At 44.8% G+C, this 18,483-nt stretch overlaps 1 protein-coding gene and 1 pseudogene across 1 annotated transcript in view; one reads left to right on the top strand and one right to left on the bottom strand.

The window, feature by feature from the left end:
* Positions 1 to 18,483, top strand: part of DSCAM (DS cell adhesion molecule) — a 590,499-nt gene that overhangs the window by 113,503 nt on the left and 458,513 nt on the right. The window lies entirely within an intron of this gene.
* On the bottom strand, positions 14,318 to 14,436 carry LOC120599190 (uncharacterized; annotated as a pseudogene).

Raw genomic sequence — 18,483 nt, 5'->3', positions numbered from 1 at the left:
AGTTTTGATTATTTAATGGTCTTAATTGCTTCTCTGTAGAGGTCATTTTAGTTTCTTGATGGCAGATGAGAGCTCTGGCGACAGATCCATGTGGCTGAGCCCAGAGTCAGAGCTAGTGGGTTCAGGGAGGAGGAGAATTGGGGAAATATTTGTGATCTCCCACACTCGGGGACCTAGGTTGATGGAGGCTCTGCCAACTTATAACGGCCATCAAACAGCCTCAGGGTCTGCCCCGGAGGGGCGGGAGAACAGGAAGAATTGCAAACTGCCTCTACCTGCTTCCAGGTAGAGGTGACGTATGTCATTTCTGTACATTTTGGCCAAAGCAAGTCACATGGCCATGTCTGACTTCAATGGGGCATGTGCCTGGAAGGAGAGAATGATTGGAAATCTGGGTGAGAAAAAGAAATACCTACCATGACGTTTTATATATTGATATAGATATCTATAGATACAGCTAAGGTAGGTTTTTCATATAGGTTATATAAGATGTAATGAGTGTGTTCTTATGTTTCATAGACATCTTTAATTAGTACTGTACTCATCCAAGATTTCATTTATTTGTGATTTATGTGAATAGATTTTTTTTTCTTTTCCTTCAAACATGAACCTAATTAAATAAAATAAAAGGAATTTTATATCTGGTGAACGGAGAAGATGCTGATCTGCAGAGCTGATATCTCGCTGATAGGATCTGTCTCATGTCCTGTTTTCAATCACACAGTGGAGCTTCATTGTTTGGCAAAATTTAAAGAACAACATGTACCAGGAGATAAGCACCTGGCTTTTCCTTTTTTAGAAAAGTACCAGAAGATCAGAATAGCACAGGATTTTATCTCATTTAGGAATACACCGATAGCAAGGTTTTGGGTTTTTTTGGTATGTAAGCCATTTAACCAAATAGAAGGTATTCTCAAGATGCTCCGTATGGCAGAAGTAGACAGGTAGTAGGTAGGTAGACAGAGATAGTGATGAAGACAGAGAGACATTGAGACATGCACGCGGGCACACACACCACACACACACGCGCGTGCACACACACACACACACACACACGCACGCACGGGGGGAGAGAGAACAGGTGGCAAAGCAGTGCTATGACCCATGAATAGAAAGTCTGGAAGTTCGGCCTTACGTGACTTGCTGTGTTTTACTGTCCGCCCGTTTACGGCGCCCGCGCCCCACCCACTGAGGCTGCCAAGGATGCCTAGGGAAGGAGGTCATGAAGCCACCGTGGCTGACAGAATGGTAAAGGGAATCTTAGTGAACAAACCCATTTGGATGGGTCAGGGGGAGAAGGTTTACATTTCTCTGGTGGCCAGGCTCTGAGGATGGCTGGGCACAGGGGACCACAGCGGGAGGCAGCGCGGCTCAGGGACGAGTCTGGCTGTGACTGCCCTCCCCCAGGCCCTAAGCCTGAGTGATGCGGAGGCACTGGGAATTTTTTTTGAGGACCTACACTATCTAGTTTCAAAACGTAACGATAGGGCCACAGGACTTGCGACCATATGGCACTGGAGCAGACAGGTATGCGCGTCAGTGCGACAGAGTTGAAAGTCGAGAAAGAAATAATCACAGGCATGGTTAGCTGACTGCTTATTACAGTATAATTTACACCAATGTTATATTTCAGGTGTGACACATAGTGATTCAGTGTTTATATACCTTATGACGCGTTCCCCATGAAAAGCCTGGTCACCACCCGTCACCGTACACATTTATTACGATATTGTTGGCTATATTCCCGGTGCCGCGCCCGACATCCCTGTATCTTATTTTATAACTAGAAGTTTGTACCGTTCATTTCCCTTCCCCCAGCGTCCTCCACTTTGGCAACCATTAGTTTGTTCTCTGTCTTTACGAGTCTCTGGGTTTTGTTTATTTTGTGCTTTAGACCACGCATACAAGTGAAATCATAAGGCATTTGTCTTTCTCTGTCTGAATTACTGAACTTAGAAAAATACTCTAGATCCATCCATGTTGTCGCAAATGACAAGATTTCCTTTCTATTGCGGAGCGACATTCCATGGTATATGTGCCACCTCTTCTTTATCCGTGTGTCTACCGATGGTCACTTAGGTCATTTCATGTCTTGGCTGTTGTACATAATGCTGCAGTGAACATAGGGAGGCGTGTTTTTTCTTTTTTTTTGATTTAGTGTTTTTGTTTTCTTTGTTTAAATACTCAGAAGTGGAATTGTTGGGTCATATAGCGGCTCTATGTTTAATATTTTCGAGGAACCTCCATACTGTTTTCTGTCGTGGCGGCACCAGTTTGCAATCCCACGGTCATTGGTGCACGAGGGTTTTGTTCCGGTACGTTCCTGGTAGTGGAATTGCTGGGTCTGACTGTAGGGGGAGATGTGGTCAGCACCAGGGGCCCAGGGACCCAGAGGCTTTTTCGAGTTACCCCCAAGCTCCAGAACGCCATGCGCAGAGCAGATGGTCTGTAGGAGGCGAACACGTACCTGTTTTATAAATAAACTGATAACTCCGGTGACTCTTCATTGAACAAGATTAGATTTAGTCATTGGTGGAGGCCGTCACCCCACCTCTCTCTACTTGGGGTTCCAAGATGGCCCAGCCCCTAGGGAGTCTGGCTGGGAAATTGGCGCCAGGAAACCCGCCTAGTCCACATGTACCACTTTCTTTAGCTCTGATTCTGCACTTGGAGAAGACCGATGAACCAGAGCAGCCATGGAAGGAAGCCTGTGAGGGGTTCTAACGCGGTACATCGCCAGCAGGAGCGGAAGTGGGCGTGGAGGCTGATCTGGAAGCTGGGAGTTCGTGGCGTTCACAAGTCGGCCATGGCCCGTGGCTCCACTTGCGACAGGAAGCTGCCCACGCAGGGGTAGCCTGTCTCCGTGGCTGTGTGTGGTCCCACCTCTCGGCCTTTTGGGTCCAGAGCACCTTTGTGGGGGCCTGGAATGGGGAAAGCCTGCTTGGAGCAGGTGAGCATTGGGCTTATGCAAACGGTTGGTGCGGTCCTGTACACAGGAACAAGATGGTTTCGATCGGCCAGTCTTCTGGCTTCTGCCCTTCCTCTTGGTCGGGCCAGGGGGTGACCGGGTTACGTCCGTGGCGGGGACAGAGCACCAGCCCGGTGTCTGGGTTGCAACGTGAATCGCAGGCTCGTCAGTCACTCCAGCAGCGGCTGTCACCACCCCGCTGTGCGTGAGGTCGTGTGTCGATTTCCTTCCAGGGCAGAGTTAAGTTGTCCTGACTCTAGACTCAGGAATCAGGTCATGCCTCTTTGTCATATGAAGTCACTAAATCGCCGGTGTTAAGAGCATAAATAAGTGCATGATCTTAAGCAGTCTTCGGAAAGAATACCCCAGTGGTCTCATTATACCCTGAATGAGTGTGTCCCCTGGACATTCCCATGTGGACGCCCCAAACATGCAGTGCGATGGTGTTTGGAGATGGGGCCTTTCGGAGCTGATTAAGGTTGGATGAGGTCTTAAAAGTGAGGCCTCCGTGATGAGACGAGGGTCCTTATGAGAAAGGACGCAAGAGCAACCTCTACCACGTGAGGACACAGCGTGACCCAGAACAGGGCTCTCACCAGACCTGATGCTGGCACCTTGATCTCGGACTTCCTGTCTTCAGAACTGTCAAAAATCAGTGTTTCCTGTTCAAGCTCCCCAGTGTATATGACGCTACAGCAGCCTGAATCAAGTAAGACAGGCCTAGAAGTGGGAACCCCATGATTCCCCAGGAGAAGGAGGGTCCCCCGACACCTGATGCTACTGGCCCTCTGCTCTGCCGTCCACCTGGGCTCTTCACCTGGGCCCCCGGCATCGCTCTCAGACTCTGGCACGAGGTGGAGGGGAACTGTCTCAAGGACACCATGCCGTCTGAGGTCCTCAGTTCATGGCATGGAGCCTGACTTATTGCCTTCTTACCTGACGAAAACGAGCCAGAAAAAGCAGAGCGTTGATGTCTCTGTGCTTTTTGAAAACGTCCTTATCACTTCTCCAAGCACAGATAAGAGCCTTTTCGATATCAGAATATTAATGGAGCCCAGTAAAAGCGTAGGAGCTTGGACGTGCTGTGCCTTGGGAGGATTTGCTGATGTGGAGACAGACGTGTGAGATCCTGGAAAGGAACAACATCGAGGCTTTGAGTTTGGGTTTCACGCGGCGCCCCGCTGTGAATCTCCTCCCAGACGGGGGGCCCCGCAACCATTCCGCGTCTGTTTTCTCTGATAAAATTCTGAGACTCTCACTGGGGCTTGAGCTGCATTAACATCAAAGGCATAGCCCAAGGGTAACCGGATTTGGAAAATGGAAAAAGCAAACATTTTACTCTTCCCAGAGAACCTTCCTATCTCTTCAGCGCTGGCCCGATTTTGTGCTATGTTACCGATCTGAGCACCGCTATTAGTGATGACTCAAGGAGAATTTTATCACTTAGATTCAATGAGTTCAAGTCCACGGATGATTATCTTCTTCCTGTGTTTTGCGTAAAAGTGAACAATTTTTAATCCACGTTAAATACCAAAGGACGTCTGCCTAGCGCTTCCCACGAGATGTTTGTCTTTGTCCTTGGATGCCGCATTTGGGTCTGGTCACCCCAGATGAGGCAGGGCTGGTGCTTTAAGAAGCATGCTCCTCCCCAGGCCCCCCGGAAAAGGGCTTCTGCTCCTTGGAGCCCTGGGGAGAGCCTGCGGTGCTGTGTGGGACGTGACAGCCACCGCAGGCACGTAGGCAAATGAGGCGGGAGCGCAGGAACACATACCCTCCGTGGTATTCTGGGGAGGGAAGTCAGGATTCACAAAGGAAGTGGCATCTGAGGACGTCTGCTTGTGTTTGAGGGTGGGGAAACGGCGACAGACAGAAATCCTGAACCCCAATAGGCAGGGTTACTTCAACGAGAGCGGACTGGATGGGACCTGCTCTCTTTTGGAGGGGCGGGGCGCCCAGCTGTTGGGGCAGCCAGCGTTATGTCATGTCACGGCGGGCCGCGTCGGCATATGTGCGTGCGCCCTGTATCTGTGACATGGCTCTGGGCGGCCAGGCTCCCTCCCTCCAAGGCACTTATCTTTCTATTTTATTCCTAGTCACTGAGTATTTTCAAGTCAATCTGCTACATAGCTGCTCAGGTTGCTATGGCAATAAGACCTAGTTCTGCCTTCAAGGTGCTTATGACTAAAGGGAATAAAATCAAAATCAAAATGATTTAAGGAACAGACCTATACTACTGGAGAGCTCCAGCCTTGACTTTAAAAGCACCAGGGAGCTCAGAATTAAAGAGGCATTTCTATAACATTCACTAAAAAGAAATTGATAGGACTAAAAGGAAACTGGATATGGAACATTTTTTCTTTCCTTCCTATCTATCTATCTATCTATCTATCATCTATCTATCATCTATCTATCTATCTATCTATCTATCTCTATCTATCTATCATCTATCATCTATCTATCTATCTGTCTATCTATCTATCTATCATCTATCTATCTATCTCTCTATCTATCATCTATTATCTGTCTTTCTATTTATCATCTATCTACCATTTATTTATCATCTATCATCTATCTTTCTATCTATCTATTTATCTATCTATCATCTATCTATCAATCTATCAATCAGTCTATCTATCTATCATCTATCTATTGATTTGTAGCACTGGACATCATTCTTGGCACAGGAGGTATGAAGGAGACTGGAATTAGAGAGGAGGAAAGATGTCATATTTTCGCTGCTATGTTTTTGGGGAGTGAGGAATGAAAACTATATGCCACATGAAAGTTTACAGGAAGGGAGGGTCTTGATCTCTTTTTTTTAAAGTCATTAATTGATTATAATTTTTCCATTTAAGTCTATTGCTCACTGAGTTCGTTTTTACATGTTACTCCACTGCCACCTTAAAATGATTAGAAGCAGGCTTGTTTATAGATCTGGAGGAAATCTGCAAGACACTGAGAATCAGGGTCATGCTAGAGAAGTGGCTCAGGTCAGTTATTCCCCAAATGACCCACTAACGCGATGCCGAAAGATCCAGAAGAAACGGAAAGTCTGCTGAGTGTCAGACTTTGGAAGGAAGACAAAATCCTATTCTCAAAAATCGAAAACTGTGTATTGTGGATTTTAGCTCCCTCCAAAAAAATGTTTTTGTCTTCTGAACTACTGAGACAGACGGTCACATTGTGCCAGGCATGTTAACATAATATTAAAAAGGTAGAGAGCAAAGGAAAGCGTGGTGACACATTTAGGCGGCAGGATCTCAGGAGAGCTGTGTGCACGTGTGCGCGCGTGTGTTTCCCCCCATCTGCCATGGAGGTCAGACTGAAATGCCCCTCGATGTCCCACCCCAGGTCCTTCCAGGAGAGCACGACTTCTAGCTGTTGCTGTAACACTGATCAAACTGGCAGACCGACCTGTGTGTGTGTGTGTGTGTGTGTGTGTGTGTGTGTGTGTGGTGGGTGAGTTTGCCTCACAGCTTCCTCGTGTGGATAATGATGGTGGTTTTGCTGGTTCCTCTCACAATGACATTGCAGGATATTAAAATTCCACACTGAATATTTCATTTCTCAAGCCAACTGCAGTCCAATATCTGCTTTGTTCCTCTTAGTTTGGGTCTCATAGAATTTTTACGTTCTGCGTGTGTCAGAGGGTTGGTGACTCATTGGAGCTCCGGGGACCGGGCACATGGTCAGCGCTGGGGTTTGTCACTCAGAAAGGACACAGAGCAAAACCAGCAGAGGGAGCAGGCGTGTAGTGGGGGCATCTGGAGAGAACCACGTGCCACCTTCCAAGAGTTCTTTGCCCATGGCGCCACACGGGACGCGTGGATCCCCCATACGAGGGGCAGTGACAGCCCATGGAGCGGTCCGCCAGAGAGATGGATGTCACAGGGGGCTGGTCACGTAGACACCGTCTGACCGAGAACGAACATAAATGCCAACTCCCAGAGGCAGCAGATGTTCCACAGAAACGGTGTCATTTGTAGAGTTTAGGCATGATGAACCACTCCTGCCGTTTGGGGAGGGGGTCCTACTGAAATCCCAGTTCCCCAGCTCAGCGCCAGCCAGGGGTCAGCCGCACAAACCGGCCCTTTCTAAGGACAATAGTCCCAGAGCCATCATGTGAACTCTTTTCTGTGCATTCAATTTCCTCAGTGATAGTGGCCCATTTTTTTTTCACTCGTTCAATAATCACTTTTCGAATATGCCCAGCACAAAATATGGGAGAAAGCACGTGGATAAGACTCTCTATACTTTAAGGACTTTATTGCCTAATACCCAGATATTCTCGGCCTTTAGACAGACCTCATCCCAAAATATTTCAGCACCCCCAAGCACCTTGCCCCAGATTCTGTCCCTGCTGTGCCTAAATGTAGTTTCATTTTATCTGTCGTTGTCAGGCATCTTGAGCCTTCTCGCCTCCCTTCCTGTGACGTTTGTTTTTATCTAGACACAAGAAACAGACGGTCGGCCAAGTCGTTGAGATATCATTTGGACCCAGGTGTATTTTCTGGTTTCTTGTCCGCCTATGAGTTTTCATCGTAGGAAGGATGAAGAGAATAACAGGATCGTTCACGAAATAATACCAGACAGTGATAATATTGTTAGTATTATCATTGTCATGGAGCTGAAATCAGACGTCATTAATCAAAACTTGCTTAGGCAGCGCGCCATAGTATAAGGACATAAGATTCAAGGTTTCTAAACATAACTATTAAGCATAAAGAGTTAAATATAAAAGTGTATAAAGTGTAGGAGGTTAAGGTGAAATCAAGGTCAAGATCTTAAACATGGATCCTATGAGGCTCTAGGTGCTGCAGACTCTCGGCTGGAAAGTCCCTCACCGGGAGGGCTGGTGGCAGGAGCTCTAGAAAATCACAAGCAGAGTCTCGATGACCGTCAGCCTTTTGTAGTTTTACTGCTGGGCAGATGGGACAGGGTAACGAACCTGCAAGGACCCTAAATGTCCCCCCTCCTTGGTAGCCCATCGCCAGAGAACCCCAGCCCAGGTGGTCGCTGCCGGGTTTTCCCCCCTCCTGCGGCCTGACGAGCACTGCCGGGGACAGGTCCACTCACCACTGACGCCAGCTGATTTTGCCTGGCCCTTCGCTGTTTCCCCACGTCTTTGGATATTTCCGCGGACCCCTCTTGTGTTGTCGAAGGTGGCTTGGCCCAGCTTTTCCTCAGAGACCTTGATCTCCCCAGTCCAAGCCACTGCTGGATCTGCTCCCGAGTCTTCAGAAGATCATCTCCTTACGCTGTGGCGTCTGAAACCGGCTCTCAGGTGACCCCTCCCACCTCAAGCGTACTGACGTCCCCGTGTTCTCTCACGGGGCCAGATGTCCCTCCCCTCAGGTCCTCATCCCAACCCGGGCCGTTTCACGATTGCCCTGGGTTTCCTGGGGCCGCGTTTCTTCAGTCCTGAGCTCTTGCCTCTGCCATCATCTCTTTGGTGATTAATGTTTCTTCTGACACAGGTGCTCAGGTTCCCCAATTTTAGAGAAAACGTTCCCTTTGTCCACTTTCCTACTACTGTGTATTTTCGTTATTTCTATTCTCCCCGCCCTGCCAGAAACATATGAAAATAATAGTCTCTACCCACTACTTACTATTCTAATCTCTTCTGATTCGGGCTATGCCTTTTACACTCTACTGAGACTAACATTTTCAAGGTCAGCCACGGCTTCCTATGTTAAATGCCACGGCTACTTCTCGGTGCGAATTCCCTCTGGCCTCCTTAGACAATCGACAGTTGGCCTTCGTCCCCATCCGTTGGTTATCAACTGCACCGCTTTGTATTGGTCGACTTCCTTCTCTCTGATGATTTCTGCACTATCTCTTTATCATTTCTTTCCTCCTTAGAAATGTAAGTCGATCCCAAAACTCAGTCTTCATCCTCTTCGGTCGATCTCTACTTTCTCTCTTGGCCTCCCATCCCTCTCCTGGGGCGTCATCCATCACTTCTGTGTAGATGATTCTAACTTTGGACCCATCTTCTCTCCTGGGCTTACTTGTTTCTACTGCCTGTTCCCCTCCTACCACCTCCGACCAGATATGAATTTGCTTTTGTTATTACTCTTTTTTTTCAGATGATAACCATTAGTTTCCAAATCATTGCAAACTAGGTGATAAACAACACACATTAAAACAACACCTTTAACCACACCTGAAAATAGCAGAAATGTATGTCATCGCAGTTCTGGAGGCTTGAGGTCCAGGATCGAAATGTCAGCGGGGCCACGCTGTCTCCGAAGGCTCTAGGGGAGAATTGGTCGCATACCTCTCTCCTAACTTTTTGTGGTCCCAGCAATCTTTGGTGTTGCTTAACTTGTAGATGTGTCACTCAGATCACTGCTCCGGTGTCATGCAGCCATCATCCTTCCGAGTGTGTCTCTGTATTTCTGATCCTCTTCTTACAAACATACCAGCCATATTGGATGAGGACCTACCCTGCTCCAGGGTGACACCTCTGCTGACCCTATGTCCAGATAAGGCCACATTCTGGTTTTGGGAATGGACTTGGGGAGGACGCCACTCAACTCGGCACATTAACAACCCCCCCTGCTTCTTCTCTGCCCCTCCCCCACGTGCATTTTACGTCTTTCTGTCTCCTGCTCGGCACACAATCGATAACCGATAAATGTGTATTAAATGAGATCTTTAAATTAAAATGAGTTTTAAAAAGAAGGAGGCCGAAAGCCTCTGCAAGAAGTGCTGATACCCGGGTGTCCTGTGCTGCACCCCCAGTCCTGCCCCAGCTGTATTAAGATGCCAGCTGGCAGCCACACAGTCAGCTGCCTGGCCCTGAGCAGAGGCAGCCTGCCCCGTGTCAGACTGGGCTGGGGGCCAGGATGGGGACAGAATCAAGATGGTCCAGGGCCAGGATTCCAGGGACTATAGGCGAACTGCTTGACTCGAATATTCAGATCTTGCTATGGACCGAACTGTGCTCCGCACCCAAGTTCATAAGCCCTAACCCCCGCGTGACTGCACCTGGGGACAGGGCGGTAATTCAGATGGTAATCCAGGTTGAATGAGGTCGTAGGTGTTGGGCCCTAGTCTGATAGGAATGTGGCTTTGTATGAAGAGGGAAAGAGACACATGAGCACACGGCAGGAAGGAAAGAGAGACCTCACCAGAGCCCGACCATGCTGGTACCCTAACCTCAGACTTGCAGCCTTACAACTGCGAGCAAATAAATCACTGTTGTTTAAGCTGCCCAGTCTGTGCTGTTCTGTTACGGCAGCCCGAGCCGACTCATACGGATAATCCACATGTAAACTCACTTCCTCATGTCCCGTAGCCCCACTGCCCGACTTCCTGGGCGGTGTATCGTGTGGAGCAAGCTGACGGTCCCATGGACACTCACACTGCTGTAGGTGATGCATTTCCAGGTGCAGTGGATTGGATTATTCAGCCTCTGCATCCCGTGTTTTTCTCCTCTAAAGCAGAGGAGGCACAGTGTCCCCCGGGCTCAGGATGCTACGTTTCCGATGGATGAGACGTTGCTCGTTCACGTAGAGCCTGCTAGGGAGTCGAGTCAGAAGCGATTCCATTTAAGAAGCGTCGCTAAACTTCGAGATATGCGGAAGGAGTCATGGGTAAATGCCCCGAAGTCCTATCGTTTCAATGTAAGAGCATTAGACTGCTGCTGAACTAGTCACTACAGTCTGTTGGATTTTATCAAGATGAACAATTCTTACTCTATTCAGTGTTTACTTAAATAGAAATTGGATGATATAAAATGAGCCATGGACTAGAATGAAAGGCTCTTACTTTTTGCCCTAACCGTCACAGATAAGTCAGAACACAACGTTTGCAGGAAAGGTTTGGACTTACACTGAAACGCTTGCACACACATGAAACAGCTAACGAAGTACACAACAGGCTACATCTGACAACTTCACGCAGCCCCAGAGGCGGTGGTTCTCAATGGCCCCACGTTCCAGATGAGGAAGCTGAGACGTAGAAAGCTTCCATAATTTGTCCAAAGTCTTAATATGTGATTCTTCCTCTCTAAAAGATATTTTTCCTTTTTTTAAAAATGTTTTTTTTCAGTTGTGCACAGTGTATGAATGCCTAAGAGTCAACGAAAATGGTCAACCAATGACACACAACTTACAACAGCCATTACTTAAGAGTAGGGACTTATTTAAGCAAGAAAAACATTTCCATGTATGGTATGCTCCAAGCCAGACATAACTTTCTGGACATCTGGCATGTTTAGGGCTCTTCCTTGTGGTTTAAGGACAATATACTTAATGTTTTTTGAAACAATATTGCACAACTAGAGAAAAATCAAAACAGGTAGACCATTTGACATAAAACTTATTTAATTTTAATCGTGTTGAAAATTATCCCTTCCCATTAACCTTAAGTATAACAGTGTCATGTGTGGCACATAGTAGGAGCTTAATAAATATTCCTTGAATGAATATTGAATAAGCAACTTTTCCATCAAAATGGTAGTGTTCTTTCCTTTCAAATTGTTCTTAATGCTTTAAGAAGAGCTTTTACACTGCTATTTTTCTGATACTACTTCGAAGCACCATTTCACACCCATCTGCCCTCCGGTTCCAGAGCAGGCAAATTGAGGCAACCTGGGATCTCAGAGCTGACGTTCACAGCACAGCGCCATTCTGAGGGAAATAAATGTTTCAAATCCCCAATATCTAGCAGTCCCAAAGCCATCGCCTTTGATTTTGATGAAATGATTTTATTTTTAAAACCTTACAATTTTATGCCGCAGCATTTGCTAAAATATAGTGTTAACTGTGGATGGATGAATAAGTCAATGGCAATTCTTATATACTGAGGCCCTTAGAGGCATTTCACATTTCCTGAGGCACTGGGTCCACACCCAAGTCTTTGTGCCCGAGACCTTACATTTCTCATTTATCGGAGGGATACACACATTCAATAAACACAGAGTCAACTCTCTGTATGGCTTATTGTGTGTGGTGTGACTATTTCAAATAGGGATCAATGTGCTCCACTAACTTATGCAACTGCATTTAAAAATTGTAGAATTTCTGTTTGTCAGAGTGTGGAGTATCTTTCTGACCTCGATGGTGGAGCCCTGGAAAGGTCACACTGTACACAGCAAGAATGGCGGGTGTCTAGCAGGTGGGCTCGCCCAATGAGCCTGGATGAGGCTGGGGATGCTGCCCAGAGCATCTGTCCATCTCCAGCACAGGGTCAGATTGCCTTGAAAAATTATCTGATAGATGAAAAAGGAGTCTCTTCCTGGGCAGTGAGAGGCAAAGTGAAGACTTGAACTTAGAATTTTGTTGTGGTTGCTTCTACACTAGGAATTTAAAATTCCTTTATTATTGTCATTGAAGCACTTATTATTTGTAAAGCGTTATTTTTTAAGTTGCCATTATTATATGGCTCATTTAAAAAGGACACAGGTGAGAGGCAAATGGACATAACGTTTAAAGTCAGTCGTCTTATTACATTGAAGAAACTGCGAAGACTAATGAGATGCTTTCAACTACTGATTTGAAAGGACTTGACTGAAATTTTCGCTTTTCAAAATGAATCATTTTGAGATAAACTTAAAATTCTGAATTTCTGAGTTTTATTTTAATATCAAATATTTAAAATGCATTTTGATGCAAGCAACATGCCCTACATCTAGGAACGTTTACCTGTAGTTTCTGAAATGTATGTATATGTACACACACGCACTCACACACACATTTTTTTATAGGTGGAAATGTCCTCGGATTGACGTTTCTTGATTTTGTTTGGCTCAGGGAGGTGCCGAGGAGGTAATAAAAACCATGGAACAGTAGATTCCCAGAAAAACACATAAACACCCAATCTGCATGAATCTCGGGTCCTTTTTGCTTTCCTTCAGCCTGGCCACCCATCTGCCGAATTCACCGGGGGTCACACCAGGTCAAGCCCTCTGACACAGATGTTGGGGAGTGTCTATTTTGTAAACTAAGTTTCATGTCGAAAGCTTCAGCGTCCGCTCACCTTTTGCCGATCTTTTTGTCCTTGTTCCCTTTGCTCCCTTCGTTAGGCATACATTTTTTTTTTCCCCTGGGCTCACCGCATTGTTCTAGTCACTTTAACAACAATTGTCCTTGTACCAGGAAAAGCAAGGGGTTTTCATCAAAAGCCTTCATCAAGTCATTTTCAAACTGCAGACACGATTAGGAAAGAAAGGCCATTCTGAGTCTGCCCCTCCCTAATTAGATAGTGACATTTTTAGTTCTTGGCATTGCTATCTGTTGGAATGGAAACCCTATCATTGAGAGAGCCAGATGAAGTCCAAACTGAGGGGGGCCGGTTCCCAGAACGGAATGCAGCCGGCTCTGAGCCCTCCGCGGGACACGCACCATCTGGGCGCGTGTGACATGTTTCTGCGGCTCCGATTGTAGAGTTAAGCAATTTATTCTTTAAAAACATTATTCTAGGATTCAGGATCATACAAAAAAAAATGTCTATATTACAGATTTCCACCATGAATAATCAAATGTTAAAAAAAAGAGTATATCTCAGCCTTGGGGATAATTTTTAGATAATCCCCCCAAATTACTCAGGGCCCGTAGACATCACGGGCCATTATTTTCTGCCCGTCTGTGTTCCAATGATTCCCTCTTTTGCTGAATCCTGTGTCTCCTGCCATTAAGTGGGAAAAATATATATATATATACCAATACGTCTCAACCATTTCCTCTTGCGTTGAATTCACTAAGTAAAGAAGATCAAAATGTCCCATTTCTGGCCATGTCTTCAGCGACAACACAACAAAAGCTTTTCATGACACTCTGAAGTCAATTTGAGACGGGAGAGGCATAGAATCTCTCGTTTCTTCGAGGCCCGATGAATGACTTCCACTGGAATCTTTGTGTGATTTATTTATGATCTCGAACACGTGAATCTAGGTGTATTTTCCTGAATCCCTTGCTGTTTGTTTACAGGGTTTGATTTGTTGGTACAAAAGATGAATAGATACAGGTTCATCTCTTCTTTTATCAAAGTTACCACAATATTTATTTAAATGTCTTTAATTTTATACTGAGAATTTTAAAAAGAATTTTTTATAGGTGCTTATAAATGTGTAATTATTAGCTATTAAAGAAAAGTATGAAGCTCGAAGATTACTTTCGTGATTTTAAAATATACATTTATTGCACATTCATCACAGATTATCTCAAATCTTACACTTGTTTGCCGTACATAGGGAAAAAAATATCCATTGTTGCTTTTATTTTATTTTATTTTATTTTATTTTTTTAATTTTTTTAGGTGAGGCAACCCTTGGTTGACCTCACAGATTGCAAGGACCTTGTCAGTTTACAATCCCTTTTTTTTTTTTATTTTTATTGTTTACACCTACAGCACCCGGTCCTCCTAGGTGGTCTCCCATCCAAGTACTAACCAGGCCCGACTCTGCTTAGCTTCCGAGATCAGATGGGATCAGGCTTGTTCAGAGTGACATGGCTGTAGACTATTGCTTTCATTTTAAATTTAGGATTTATGATTGAGCTAGTTTCTACTAACAGTGATCATCGATTTGTAGATATTCTATCTATACTTTTGTGAAATAGTTTTTCAGAAGTAGAATAGGAAGGCCTATGGACACGTGATTCAGGATATTTCTGTTTTGGAGGGTCAACCAGATTGAGGCAGGCTGAGCATCAAACATTTTAAACCCCACGTGTAACAGTGGGGACATTTAAGATGACGAGGTCAGGACCTACGTACAGGTTCAGTAAAATCCTTCGTGTACGTTGGGTGAGTCCACAGGATGTAAAATACAGGTTTCCGAAGAAGTTCATTTGTTTATTAATAACTGTCAGATGTGATCGGAATGTAACGACGACTGGGAAAAGAGCAATGCGCTTCTTCCTTGCATTTAAATGTGACTCATTTATCTTGAGTCTCAAATCCTTTTTAAAAAGAATTAGGTGGGGCACAAACTATAAATTAGGGACGGTTATTTGTACTCGATTCTAGAGCCCTGCAAGGGGGACTGAGCATCAGATGCAGAGGAGAGGAAAGCTGGAAAAAAGCACAGGCCACGCGTGGCCTCTGTCCTCTGCCCCCAGGCTCTCTGCTGCCTGCGTGATTGATTCAAAGGGTTATTGATTCGCCTTCTCTGCTCTAGCCCACTGACCTGCTTTCGTTGACAGGTGCGTGTGGCTCGGACCGTTCTGACAGTCAGAGTGTGCTTCCCTCCTGGTCCCCATAGTTTGGAACAAATATTTTATAGTGAGTCCTTATCAGCAGCAACTGAACACGAGAGAGACCGACTAACATGCCCTGCTATGCATGCCATGCCATGAAATAAAAAAAGTAATAATAATAAGGGACGCCAGCTTAAGGTCAAAAACCACTGGAATTATTTGTTTTAATAAATGTGCAATGTGTGTGTGGATGTATTTGTATTTGCATAAATGTTGGGGTTAATTTTGTGGCTTTTTTACTCTTAGTAATAAACATTAACTGACATTTAGTTCTTTAAAAAATACCTCTGTGATATCTGGGATTTGCTTCAAATTAATCCAGGGCATAGGGATAACATGCAAGAAGAGCTGATTAATGTCGAAATGTGTGATGGAAATGTGAAGGTCCATTATACTTGTTTTTTTTTTCTTTTGTGTACATTTAACACTTTCTATAGTGAACTTTGGGGAAAATACACCTGTATAAGAAACCATGATATTTTTTATCTGAAGCTTCAGAGTACACGGTTTAACATGAACAATCGGCACAGCATCAAACCAGGAGTGAGCAGATTATGAATGTCACATTTTAAAAATTAATGATACACTCAGTGAAGTGTTGTTTTCCTGCTGGTTATGAGCTCTGAAATTCTTGGACTAGACTGGAAGCATAAAGAAGATTGTCCTTTAAAATTAGTGATGCTTCTCCGAGTTGGGAGTGTCCCTTGACAGTTAATAAGATGGGATATTTTCGACCAGCATTTCCCAAGCCGCGTCCATGGGGAGGCTAAGCGGATAGGAAAAAGGTCATGTGGCTTCTGGGTTCAGAATAATTCAGGGCAGGAGATATTAAACAATAGCAACACAGTTCTGTACTAAAGGACCTGGCACCATGAATCCTTAAGTGATCATGACAATTTTTATTTTTATTTACTTTTATCTTCCAAGATCGTCCACCATTCTACTTTGAATATAATTTGAGAAACACTGCTTTAGAATTTAAGGCAACTAAAGCTGATTTATATAAGAGTAGTGTTCTTTTAGGCCCTAGGTTCGATGATTGAAGATTAAATCTGAGCTAGATATTTTCCTAGGACCAGACACCACTTAGGGGTAGAACAAATCGGAAAATTCTATTTTTCTAGACTCTAGTTTATAGATATCTCAGGTTTTACTGGAGTCTGAGTTTATGTTGTACCTTTCTGGGCCTCATTTTATCGTCACCCCCGTAAAGCACGACACCATCACGGCCAGCTCCGGAATGGCCAGGTGGGTGGGGAGGAAAGGTGACATAGTCACGCTGAGAGGGAACCAGCCATGCGTAGGTCCTCAGGTGGGATGGAGACTCCTAAGATCTAGGGCTGAGGGGTGGGAGGCTCCTCTAGGCCCAGTCGAGGAGTCTGGATTTGTGTGTAGGGGTCATGAAGCATTGTTGAATTCCGGGCAGGAGGACAGTGTGACATGCTTGCCGAACGGAGAACAGTGCGGGGGAGGGGAGAGCAAAGGTGTCATCGAGGGAATCATCAGGGGACATGCTGGAGACTCGACTGAGCAGAGACATGAAGACAGAAAAGAGGACCGAGTTGGGGAATGTTTGGAGAAGGTTTGCTATGTGGGCTCATAGGGTGGATATGAGGGCTGAGAAAGATGATCGTCGAGGATGACTCGGGCTCTGGGCTGAAGGCATTTAGTGGATGGCGGTGCCATTAGTAGGAGGATGAACCGTATTATGTAATTTATTAATCAGAATTTGAACCGCTGTAATAATAGGCAAAGCTCTTTAAGAACTCTCTTCTTGGTGAGGGTGGGAGAGGGGTCTTGTTAACCCTTAAGCTCACCGAAAACAACTTTCTGGAGCTGGCTTTGCATATGCTTTCACAAGATACCGGGCTCAGCTTGGCTCACACGGTTTTCTGGTTTCCATTTTGCCGTGGGCTTTATCTGACTTGCTCTGACTCCGCCTCAAAACTGACTGCACTACATCCTTATCGACTGATTTCAGGTCAGTCCAAAAAAAAAACGGAAAGTGAATGGTTTAGGCATTTGAGAAAAAAAGGGGCTTCTCTTCTCAACCACCCCACTGCAAAACGCTCTGGATACAACAGTTGACATCTCACAATTATTAACTGCTATTATCCACTGTTTAATCTGGCTTAATTTATTTAAGCTAAATGGAAAAGCAACAGCAGCACATTCTGCTCTTTTGTCCGAATATGGCTTTTCGAAGAAGCGCTGTCTATATTCTCCTTACTCCTCTATGCTGGATTTCCACAGAGCTTCCAAGTCGTCTAACTCGAATTCACCTTAGAGGTGTCAACTATTTTTCGCTTTGCCCATGGTCGCCCCGTCTTCATTCTTGTTTAGTGGGCAGAGACCATCATTTTTGCAGGTTAGGCTCAGCTGTTTCTTTCTTAGAAGACATTCTTTTAAGCTCTCCCTATAAGTTTTATTATTTCCAACCTTCGGGTCATCTTCTTTGCTCTCTTTGATCTCTCTCCAAATATTCCTCCATTAAGGACAGTGCATAAAGTTTCTTCTAAAATCAAAAGTGAGGAAAGCGAACTTTTATATCTCTTCAAGAACGTAAAATGCGGTCAAAGACTGTAATTGGTTTTGGGGGAGAAACTTTATGTGGTCATGTTTCTAATTAGAACACGGATATGAATCCTCTTCTTTTTAACTTGTTTTTTCACCCTTTTGTATTGTAGAGAGTAATATTCTTAAACTTTTACTTGAAACTTTTTAATCAGGAAGCATTTTCTCCTAATAGAATAGCGATGTTATCTGATGAAGACCAACTATTTTATATAAGTGACATGAAAAAAATATATATTTGACTTGTCTTCTATCTGTTCCAATTGATTTTATCTCAAGTAGGAATGCTGAATGGCCTATGGAAAAGCAACTGGAGACTAATTTAAAAAATAAATGGAGATATTTGTACACCCATGCTCATAATGGCATTATTCACAATAGCCAAAAGGTGGAAGTAACCCAAATGGCCATCGACTGATGACAGGATAAGCAGAAAGTGGCATATACATGCAAGAGAATGTTATTCAGTCTTAAAAAGAAAGAAAATTGTGACACATGCTACAACATGGATGAACCTTGAGGACAGTATGCTGAGGGAAATAAACCAATCACAAAAAGACGAAAACCGTATGATTCTACTTGTTTGCGGTACCTAGGGTAGTCAAATTTATACATCTGTACAAAAAAATGGTAGGTACCGGGGCTGGGGGACCGGGAAATGGGGAGTTGTTATTTAATGAGCATAGAGTCTCGGTTTTATAAAACAAAAATGTTCTAGAGATTGGTTGCACAATA

The sequence above is a fragment of the Pteropus medius genome, unplaced genomic scaffold, assembly GCF_902729225.1.
Source record: "Pteropus medius unplaced genomic scaffold, Ma_sr-lr_union100, whole genome shotgun sequence".
Classification (NCBI taxonomy): domain Eukaryota; kingdom Metazoa; phylum Chordata; class Mammalia; order Chiroptera; family Pteropodidae; genus Pteropus; species Pteropus medius.
This window is presented reverse-complemented; position numbering and strand designations above follow the sequence as displayed.